Source organism: Microtus pennsylvanicus, chromosome 7, assembly GCF_037038515.1.
Source record: "Microtus pennsylvanicus isolate mMicPen1 chromosome 7, mMicPen1.hap1, whole genome shotgun sequence".
Taxonomy (NCBI): Eukaryota; Metazoa; Chordata; class Mammalia; order Rodentia; family Cricetidae; genus Microtus; species Microtus pennsylvanicus.
This window is the reverse complement of record NC_134585.1, coordinates 70,536,261-70,546,887: the sequence shown is the minus strand read 5'-3', so window position 1 is coordinate 70,546,887 and position 10,627 is coordinate 70,536,261. Positions and strand designations below refer to the sequence as shown.

General features: G+C 37.0%; 1 non-coding gene across 1 annotated transcript; it reads left to right on the top strand.

The window, feature by feature from the left end:
* Positions 1-8,867: 8,867 nt before the first annotated feature.
* On the top strand, positions 8,868-9,031 carry LOC142855217 (U1 spliceosomal RNA). The gene has a single exon (XR_012911480.1). It is a non-coding gene; the product is annotated as a U1 spliceosomal RNA (small nuclear RNA).
* Positions 9,032-10,627: the final 1,596 nt, after the last annotated feature.

The following is a 10,627-nucleotide window of genomic DNA, read 5'->3' as shown; positions in this document are numbered from 1 at the left end:
TCCTCTTCCACAGGAATTGCTAATAAACAATGTATTTTTACACTAACTTGGTTGTGATTTTGTCTTTTGACATGCTCACTGCATTTTACCCTTTGTTAGGTACTAAGGCAAAGTTGAGTCTCCCTGGAGGGCTTCTGAACATGCCAGGGGTAAAAAGAAAAATCTTGTCTTTTGTATATTTTAAACGTATTTTCATGCAACATGAGGAAATTCTTAAGTTAGGGCTATGCCTAGAATTACACTGTTTTTGTTCAGTTTTTAAAACTGAACATGAAGGTACATAGTAGGCACACTCTTGGGACACTCCTCTTTGAGTAATTATTTAAAGGTCTGACTGTCAGTTCCTGGAACCCTTGGCAATCAGTAGAACTTTTTGGAGAACTGACAGGATAGAAAGTCTTGGAAGATGTGTTCTTCCTTCAGAGGGGATTGCCAGATAATAGTCTCTTCATTTTCTCCTTGCTTCTCTGTCACAGTGAGGTGAGCATATTGTTTCACTACTCATTTCATAGATATGTCACCCTATCATGTCATGGACCTAGAAATATGACCTTAGGGCTATGAGTTGAAATCCCTGAAACTGAGTCTAAATGAAACTTTCCTATATTGAGATAATTTCACCAGGGGTTTTGTTATGGCTATGGAAGGGTATTAACAGAGAAGTCTCCTGTCCTATAGCTTCTACCTCTGAACTAAAGCATGCCTGTTAGAAGGAGAAGTCAGACTCATAGTAATCAAGAATTCACTACAACTTACTCTGCTCAGAAAATTAATAAAAGTAATGAAACTCAGAGAGTTCTAAGACTAACACTTTCATCTAAGGTAACACAGAGCATAAATATTGCTTTGGAGGAAAAGAAGTGATGTAGAATTCCTCTCTGTGTGCTGTGAGTACCATTGGTTAATAAAGAAACTGTCCTGAGCATATAGCCGAGCAGGGCAGAACAGAGCTAAGCAGGGAAAACTAAACTGGATGCTGTGAAAAGGAAGGTGGAGTTTAGGAGAAGCCATGAAGCCTCCTCCAGAGACAGACACAGCGGAACCTTGCCAGAAGGCCACGAACCTTGTATAAATATAAAATACTGAAAATCAGTTAATACTAGATGTAAGAGCAAGCTAGCAATACATTTAAGTGATTGGCCAAGCAATGATTTAAATAATATAGTTTCTGTGTAATTATTTCAGGGGTCTGTAAGTGAACAAGCGGCCTCGTACAACAGAGAAGGGACTGTGTTCTTACAAAGTTGCTTTTACGTTTGCCAGGCAGTTCCATGGATACATCTTTAATGAGTCTTCACCCATGCTGCCATGGAGTTCTATGATAATAATGCCTTGGACCCTTCCATATCCATTCTTATTGACTCTAGCCCTTCTAAGTATGATGGGACTCATTTTGGAAGCTGCCATAGTCTGAGTATTTGTTCCTTCCAAAATCCCCATGTTGAATCATAATCATCAAGATGATATTCCAATCCAGAGGCATTTCTAGATGTTAAGACCAAGTCACGAGGGTTATGAATAGGATTTTTGTCCTTATGAAAGAAAAGCCAAGAGAACATTGCCCCTTTGCTGTGGGAAGGCATGTCAAGATGATTACCAGTGAGTGTGGAAGTGTCCCTCTTAGAACCCAAAATCTTAGGTCTAGCTTTGAAACTTCAAAGAACAAATTTTTATTACTTACAGCTTCCCTTCCCCCCCCATAATATTTCATCATAGGCTTCTGAACAGTCTAGGACATTCACTTGCTATCGTAAAGTGGCCTATGAGTGGGATAACTGACTAATATGGTAGATTGATTCTGAGATTTTTGATATTTCTTTGTCCTCACGTCCAGAGAGACTGCACCAGTCTGCGATCAAAATAATGTTTTTAAAAAAAAGAAAAGAAAAGAAAACATGACTTGCCATATTCTACAAACAGAAATTACAGGTTTAATTCAAAATACTAGAATCAATGCTTACATCTACAACTTTGAAATTGTTACTAGGATTAAATAAGATTCTAAAAACTAAGAATATTTTTTCTATGCTTTCCACAGAATCTATTATATATTATATATGGCATTTTCAAAGCCTTGAATTCAATAAACAAAATTTGTATTATAATTATTGTAGTAGTAATTGGAGCGATGAGGCTGCGTCCCCGGTACCAGGCTGCCCACATGGCTAGCTCTAGCTTTACCCGAAATAATTACACGGAAACTGTATTCACTTAAACACCGCTTGGCCCATTTCTATCTAGCCTCTTCTAGGCTAACTCTCGTACCTGGACTAGCCCATTTCTAATAATCTGCTGTAGCCCATGAGCTGGCTTACCAGGAATGATCTTAACCTGCGTCTGTCTAGAGTGGGAGAATCATGGCGACTCACTGACTCAGCTTCTTTCTCCCAGCCTTCTGTTCTGTTTACTCCACCCACCTATGTTTTAACCTATGAGGGCCAAGCAGTTTCTTTATTGCTTAACTAATGAAATCAACAGATTGATATATGACACTCCCACATCAAATTATATTAGAATTTAAAACTCTTCTAGCTTAAACTATTTCACAGTTATGTCTTTAATCAATCTCAGAAATTAAAAATAATAAGCAATTTAATCAGTAAAGCGGTTAAGTCATGGAGAGAAGGCTCAGAGGTTATGAGAACTGGCCGCTTTTGAAAACTGTAAATTGCAAATTTTAGGACTGTGGTTAAGTTCCCTTCACCCATATAAGGGCCACTCACAGTTGCATGTAAATCTAGCTGCACCAAGTCTAGTGCCCTCTTCTGGCCTCCTTAGCTACTCACACATACTTGGTCACATATTCAACACACACACACACATACACACACATACATGTGAACACACATGCACATAAAATTAAACGAATGTTTAAACAGAATCAATTTCCATTCCAAAGGGCAGAAACTATCAGTCAAAATAAGGAGTTCTTACTTTCTTTTATTTTTTTATTTTTTTTAGGAGTTATTAATTTCACAACACCCATAATATATCTGTGTCCTTCAAAGTACAAACTCAGTACTTTAAATGTTTACCCTTATATATATCAGGTGAAAATCATAGCTTGTTATGTGAAAAGGTTGACATTAAACCTTGAAAAACAGACTGTACCTATTAAATCTCTTGAGATCAAATGCTTGATATTTCAAAACAAGTTAGGTGAGCCAGTGGTAAGAAAAAGAAAAATTAGCAATATCATCAAATAATAAGACATTTCTAAAAATAAATTAGACAACATAGCCAACATCATCATGGTGTACATATTAATCACTGAGTCCGGGATTATCTTTTCCATTCATAATTTAGTTCATCCTACATAGCATTGAGCACCTAAAACAGAAGGAACCGATTCCTTTCTGAATTAGAATGGCAACTGCATCATCTCAAGCATAACTTGCTGCAATTTACCTACTCTGTATTGTCAATGAGGTTTCTGGTTTCTACTTTGTCACTTGTTCCCTGGGGCTTCATAGTATAAGCTGCCAAGAAAATAGAAGGGTCATTATATGCATATGGCTACAAAAAAAATTTTGTATAGATTTAAAAATGTAGTGCTCCAATTTCATACATTCCTATAACACAATCATAACCACCAAAACCTTATTAATTTTATCACAGTTGAACTAGGCATCATTTTGTTTTCCAATGTTTGCATATGAGCTATCAACATAATGACAGTCTTTTTCTTCGTAGAAATTATACTAGAAAATATCACTTATACTAGGGGATTTCAAGTCACTCCTGCTATTAATATTTTCAATGTTGGCATCTTATGATAACATTATTAATAGGATGGAATTATTTTCTGTTGGGTTAAGATTCTATTTGTTTTTTTGTAAGTAAGAAAAGTGCTGTCCATTAATTTGTTCTAATTTTGCTTTTGCAAAAAGGTTATCCAACAAGATTGTTAGCATAGTTCTTAGAGGTCTCATGCCACACTAGTTGACATGCGTAATCTGATATTATCAATCATAATACTTTAAAAGTCAACACTGTGAAAAAATGTTTTTAAAAGTATAGCAAAGTACCTTATCTAATCAGCCAAATGCTTCCTTAAAAGGTAAGGTTTAGCCCTGTCTCTGCCTCTGTGCCTTCTGTGCTTAGCTTCAGGCTGTTTGTTGACTTAAATGATGTTTTCCTTCAGAGCGCACATCCCCCTGATTTCTAGGACATAGAAATCCATCCAATGGGGAAATACACTTTCTTCTTAGTAAGATAAATATACCTTTCTCACATTTTTCTTTAAAATAATATACATTAATCTGGAAATAAGAAGCTCAAGTCCCCACAATTTCATTGAGTCCATAACCCTAGCACAACCCCCCAAGCAGCCTGGCTCTGGATTCAGAGCCGAAGAAAGAAACACATTCTGAAAATGGGACTAGAGTCAGGGGAAGAGACCATTGTCCCCAAACCTAGAGCTGGAGAAAAGTCCCATCAGGCTTGAAAATCCCATTACATCATAGGGAGCAGCCAATCCCAAGCCTGGAAGTCTGGTATTCACCCACCCCCTTTTGAACTGCTAGAGGTATTTCCTCTGTGGTTCCTGATGCTGGTGTTTCTGCTCTCTTTGCTGCTGCTGCTGCTGCTGCTTTGAAGGACTGAGGGACCTGACTTAACTCTCATTAAAGAGTTTTTGTATAGGATATGGTCTCATGGCGATGTTTTGGGGACCTAGATTTGTTCATAACATGAAACCCTATCAAATGGTTAAATAATGGCATCTAATATGCCCAAAATGTCCACACATGTCTACTTTCCCGTCCACATACCCAAGTGACCACAAAAATTCCTGAAAGTTTATTTAGATAAATGCTAGTACCTTTAAGCAATCATTAAAAACTATTCCCACACGCATTTTACCAAATTGTGAATGTACTAGCATTATAAACAGGGAAAAAATCACACAGAAACAAATGATATAACTTTGATCCTGGGAAATAACTGAATAAAAGTTAACTTAGTTTTTAATTGTCATGAATATCAAAGCTGACCAGGTGTGGCACACATCTCTCCATGAGGGAGGTAAGTCTTTTAAAGAGCATTAGTTGCAAATACTTAAAAATTTCACCAAGTGCAGAAAGTCGGCTTTTGACTACATATTCATTTACAAGAATCTTGTAAAACAATAAAAACGTTACAATTAAACCCTGAAGTGAATTGTTTTCATGCCAAGCATTGTGGTGGGATTTGCCTTGGACTTAAACAGGAGGAAATTCAATCATTTTTCTACAGCATGAGTTATTGTTAATATCACCAAGTGTTTTCTTGATGGCATCTAACACTTTCCACTACACAATCTGTCTGTTCCTTACCTGGAGTATTAAATGCTTACAAATCAAAACAACAAAACCTGCCATCAATGACTTTGATGAGTAAAGCCATTAACAGCCTATTAAAATTAGATCAGTGCACTAAGGTACAGAAAGTGAAGTGACAACTTTTGATTTTGCTCCTTTCATTTTTTTTGTTAATTTGAGGTATAATATTACTATCATAATTTTCTCACTTCACAAAATAATAATCAACATAGTTAGGAAATAATCATAACAAAATGGCAATTGTTGACTATAAGCCTTGCCAACCTAGAGCCTGACTTACCAAAAACTCAAAATTTTCCCTTCTTCATTTGGGTTAACATCTTATAAAAAATATTTTGTACATAGTGTTATTTTGCTAAATGCATTAGCCTTCTGGTAGGATTGAATTATAATTATTGAAGTCTGTATAATGTTCAAAAGTCCCTCATGGTCAATTATAGAGTTTTTGTTCAAAGAAAGCTGCAGTTTCTTTAAATCCATTATTTTCTACTTATGAGTGTGTTTGGAAATTTATGTTTTAGACCTCCCGCACCTCAGGTTCCATATACTAAGCAGCTGGTGAATATCTATTTGGTAATATTGTTAACTGTAGATTTCATGTTCCAGTTTATGTGCATCGGCAGAGAAGAGGTAGTAGCTGGCGGAATACTTCAGGACTTTTTGCACTATGGTTTGTTTATATGGAGTTCTAGATACAAAGTATAATCTAATTTGTGTGGTCATTTAGGGAAGCTGTAAGAACATTCTGGTCTGTGATACAAGCAAATATTACAATTTCCCTTCTCAAGACCTTTGAAACTTATTGTTCATTGAATAGATTATCTGATAAAAAAATAGAATTGGTGAACCACCAAGAACGAATTTCACCACTCTGTAATTGTGTTGGCATATGTATGTCCTGTGAAAACATGACATATATAAAAGACTCTTTGTTCAAGTACATTCGTTTATAGGGTTCCTGTGCTCTCCTGTGGATTCATAAACTGAACAGAAGTCTAACAACACATATCTTGTATCTTATTTTGCTGAGACTTCCAGTCTTGGCCAGTTGTTCTAAGGAAGCAAGAACTGTGACATGGAGGCTGGCCTGGCGTAATTCCTTATGTAACGGATGAACAAGAGAACATTTATAGTGAAAGGTTCATGAATTTTCAGCACATCTGTTGTTATTGTCCCCAAAGGCCACCTTCCTTTAAGTCTTCTATTTTCCAGACATTTTTCTGTTTTTCCAATCCACACAGTACTTTGATCTGGCAGGAAACGAATCAAGTTGCCTTTTATAACCTGTCTGCACCTGCTTCTGCAGGTGTGGTGAGAGAGGACATTTTCTGGATGGAAGGAAAGAACTCTGTGGGACTCATTGAGCCAAGCATCTCCTCCCAGCAACTCAGCAGTCACTTTGGGGCTCTTTCATGAAGCCTATCAGTGGGCCTTTCTCTTCGCTATCAGCATGGCTGCAGTTAGGGTGAGTATGGAGCTTGTGATGTCTTTCAAGCGAATTATTTGAGAGGCCAGCTCTTTTACAATAACTTTGTCAATTTCTTTACTTAGTCATAGTATTCTGACTTTATTTATAGTTTTACCAACTTAATACTATGTGATTTTATGTTTTGCTTTAATGAACAACTTTTGTCACTGTTATTTTATCTTATAATACTCCATTTATGTATTTGATTTTTGCTGTATGCGTGCACTCAGTGGTAACAGCCATAGCTGTGTAGGGTTGGTTTTACTTGATCTCTATTCAGTGTATCCATCAATATCAGGCTCAAACAAAACCCACACCTACAGTAGCTCACAGTCCCTGCTATTTGCAGGCTTTGCATGCTGTCCATGTCCTTCTGCACTCTTGCTTCCACCAACAGGGTAGGATGCTTTCCTGGAGCTAGGAAAATTATTCTACAGTCTTTAGAATATGGAAACTTTTTGTAGCTATGCAGTCAGCATTAGCAAATAGACAAGTTGTTTTTTAAAAGGCCTTGGAAAATTTAAGTACTCATGCTTATAAAATTCCTCCAACATTTGGAGTAGCCCAATGTGCCTCATTGTGTTCTAAAATATGGTTACATTTTTACCTGAGAAATGGAATGGTGGATTATTTGGAAGAGAGTAGATATCCCTCATGATTCACAGAGCTATAGCTAGGGCATCCCTGAATATCTATCAGCCAAATTCAGCCCCTGTCAAGTACAAGTTAATTAGTATGAAAAATTAAAAATGAGGTCAAAGTTGTTCTGTGTTTTATAGGCTCCTCACAGCCACAAAATTTCACCACACACATAAATACTTTTTATCATCAAAGTTCTACTGAATGTCCAAAGAGAGACTCCAAAACTATATAATTATCTACTTTCTCACTAAAATAAATCAACCCCCAAAATTTTAGTATGTATAATTGATCAATGCTTTCAACAAGAAAATAATACACACATTTTGTTAAAGGTTGTATTAAAATATATGTATATTTTTAAATTTTAAATTGATAACTATGATTTTTTTGATTAACATGCATGGACGCATTCTTATAATTTTGTAATAAGTCATTCTTTGTACGACTAGCTCCCAAGTAACAACACGGAGACTTACCACTTATGAAAGCTCAGTCTTTACTTTAGGCTTGTCTCAACTAGCTCTTCTAGATTAAATTAACTCATTTATTTTAATCTACATTATATCATGTGGTATTATCTATCTTTCACCTTTAACCTCCTCATTCCTCTCCGTGTGTGGTTGGCAGATCTGCCTTCATTTTTCCCAGATTCCTCTCTGTCCCAAAAAGTCTCGCCTAAACTCTTCCTGCCTAGCTGTTGGCCATTGAGCTGTTTATTAAACTAATCACAGTAACACATCTTCACAAAGTGCACAATTATCCCACCACATGATTCTTTGAGTGTAAAGCTTCTTCCAAAGTCTCTTTTGCTGCATTTGTTGTCTCCAGATGCTAGACTGATCATTGAAAGGTGTTTGGATCATCTAAGCCTGAGTATAACTTGTGAATTAATCTATTGATAGGTTCTTAATTTGTTGGCATGTGGAGGAGGTGTAAGAACTTGGAGGCAATCTGAGTACATGCTTTGAACTGAGTGTTCCGTCATCACCTCTTCCATTCCCACTCTGTACTTCCGAGCCATTGCTATGTGTGCATCCTTCTTTCACATCCAATCCCATTCCCACTATCTTATGCCTTTCTACAGACCTAAGTAAGAAAAATGACTAGGCCAATCATGGGATGAAACTCTGAGTCAAAGGAATTTTTGCTGCTTGATGTTATTTATACCAGGTAATTGGTCACAATAGCAAAAAACAAAAACAAAACATGAAATTGTCATTGAGAAACAAGGTTCCTTTCTTTTGGAAGGGCTTTGGAAGAAGTAGATGGAGTGGCTTGGAAATATGGTTCTGAGAATCCCTAGAATGTCAAGAAAAACTTTATGAGAGATTTTGATAAAATCATGGGAAAACCACCATGCCAATAGAAATGTGGTCAGTATGACTGTGCTTATGAAATTTCCAGTAACATTTAGGACTATTATGTATGGATGAGAAATACTTTTCTGCCAAGGGAGAGATAATTATTATGAAGGTGATTTTCCTAGGCTGAGGCTTATCCATTGCACTCTGGATATGCCGGCCCCTGTGATTTCCCCAAATGTAGGAAATTCAACTGCATAATTTGTAGTAGTGAGGGACTGTGTTCATGCTCTCCCCTTAAAATAAAAAGAATGGATAAGAAACTATGCATGTTATAAAACTTTTGGAAATTTTTTCATACCCTGAGATTCTAAGGTGATACATGCAGTAATCTGAAGGTGGAAAATTCAGTGTAGTACAACATACCAACTGTTGATTTAATATTTATAAATATTCTTGGCCACAGTTATAGTGAAAATTATCATGCTCCTCTGGAGCAGTAGAAGAAACTGTGTTTTCAGCTAAAAACGATCACATGTAACATTTTGCTCATAATGGTATCACTAATAAGGAGTCTAGAATATTGTCCAGAGAGACTTTCAGAAATTTGCCAGCAGGTCACCCACCATATACTTTAGATTTCTCCTGTGTAAACTCATTTGAAAAGCCTTTTCAAGAGACGACAGCTCTGATGGGGCACTCTTCTGACAAAAGTACTCTAGACAAGTAGCTATTCGTGCCCAAATACAGGGATCCAGAACACACAGTATCTCTGTGTGGATCCAAGGGCTCCACTACTGCAGGAGCAGGCAATAGATTTTGATGTAATTTGTATGATGCTGATTTGCTTGAGACAGATTTAAGGATGTTCCCATGCTTATTCCAAAGTGAAGGATGGAAAGCCCTACAACAGGGGAAGGAGTATTTGAGGGATGGTAACTGAAGCTGTGCGTTAGCACTAAAGAAAGTGCAGACGTTAGGAATTTGGAGCTTCAAGAAATACCGAATACCTGCTGAGAAAGGGCACAGACAACCAAAAAAGCTAGACCAGAAAATGGGCCTTTTGGGTGCCACACAGTGAAATTTTGGGGACCAACCTACCCAAGCACTTTGGGGTTTACCCTGACACCAGCATGCTAGAAAATAACCACAAGAACTTTAAGTCCTGCTCAAACTTGGTCTTGCTTCTTTCCCCATTTCTCCATTTTATATCTCATTCCCACCTTTCAAAATGCTGATTGTTTTTTTTTATTGTTCAAAGATTTTAGCTAAGAGCACCTGCATTAGACAAAGTTCTCTATAGAAGAAGAACTGATAGAACACACACACACACATATATCACATATATTTACACACACACACACACACACACACACAACTTATTACTGTGGCTTAAAGGGGAGGTCCAACCAGTCCAACAATGACTGTCTACCAACAGAAGGTCCAAGAAGCCAGTAGCTTTTCAGCCCATCAGTCCATTAGCAATATGCATCTGAATCCTGAAGAACTAGGCTACAATGCCAGTGAAATAATAGAATTCCAGTTATAGCGAGGGCAAACAGACAAATAGACAGAGCTTCCTTCTTCCATGCCTTTATATAGGTGTGGCTTAGATTAAAGATGAATTTTTCCCACCACAGAGATTCACAACAGAATCTTTTCAATTAGTTTAATTAAGAAAACATTCCCTTACAAATGTACCATAATAGTGGGTTTTAGTTCATCCCAGATGTAATCAAGTTCACAAACACAAACAGCCACGACACACACTATCTCTGCTACTGTTGGAAAAAGAAGTAGAGGGTAATGCTGAAATATATGAATTACAAAAGGAGCTGTTACTGTACAATGACTCCAGTGTCTTGTGAACCTCTGAGTGAGTAACTTGAACTTTC